Below are 513 nucleotides of genomic sequence, written 5' to 3'. Positions count from 1 at the left end.
TTGCCTGGCAAGTGCAAGGGCCTGAGTTCAATCTCTGGTTCTGCCAAAAATAAATAAAAAATAAATAAATAAATAAATAAACAAACAACCAGAGTGCAAGGTTCACAGGAGGGTTTCATAGTACCTAGTAGTCATTTAACAATTATATCATCTTAGCCTATTTTAAGAGCCTTATGTAGATTGTACTTTTTCTGGTACTGGGAGTCAAACTCAGGACCTTGTGCTTGCCAGGCAAGCACTTAAGCGACTGAGCTTTCTTCCTGGCAAGATCCTTATTTATATAGTACAAATATATAGTAACCCAACTAACCCTTACTAGAATTCCATAAGATAAACTTATAATACAAACTTCATATATAAAGAAATAGAGACACAGAAAAATGTGAATCTGGGGGTAACCTAGACAGATTGGTTTGCTCCAGAGTCTGCTATAGGTGAAGCAAGAGACTGTGTAGTTTCTCTGACAGAACCGACAACATGGACTAATAAGTCAAAGAGTATTGAACTAATGTC

The sequence above is a fragment of the Octodon degus genome, unplaced genomic scaffold, assembly GCF_000260255.1.
Source record: "Octodon degus isolate 3935 unplaced genomic scaffold, OctDeg1.0 scaffold00107, whole genome shotgun sequence".
Lineage (NCBI taxonomy): Eukaryota > Metazoa > Chordata > Mammalia > Rodentia > Octodontidae > Octodon > Octodon degus.
Note: the sequence above shows the minus strand (reverse complement) of the source record.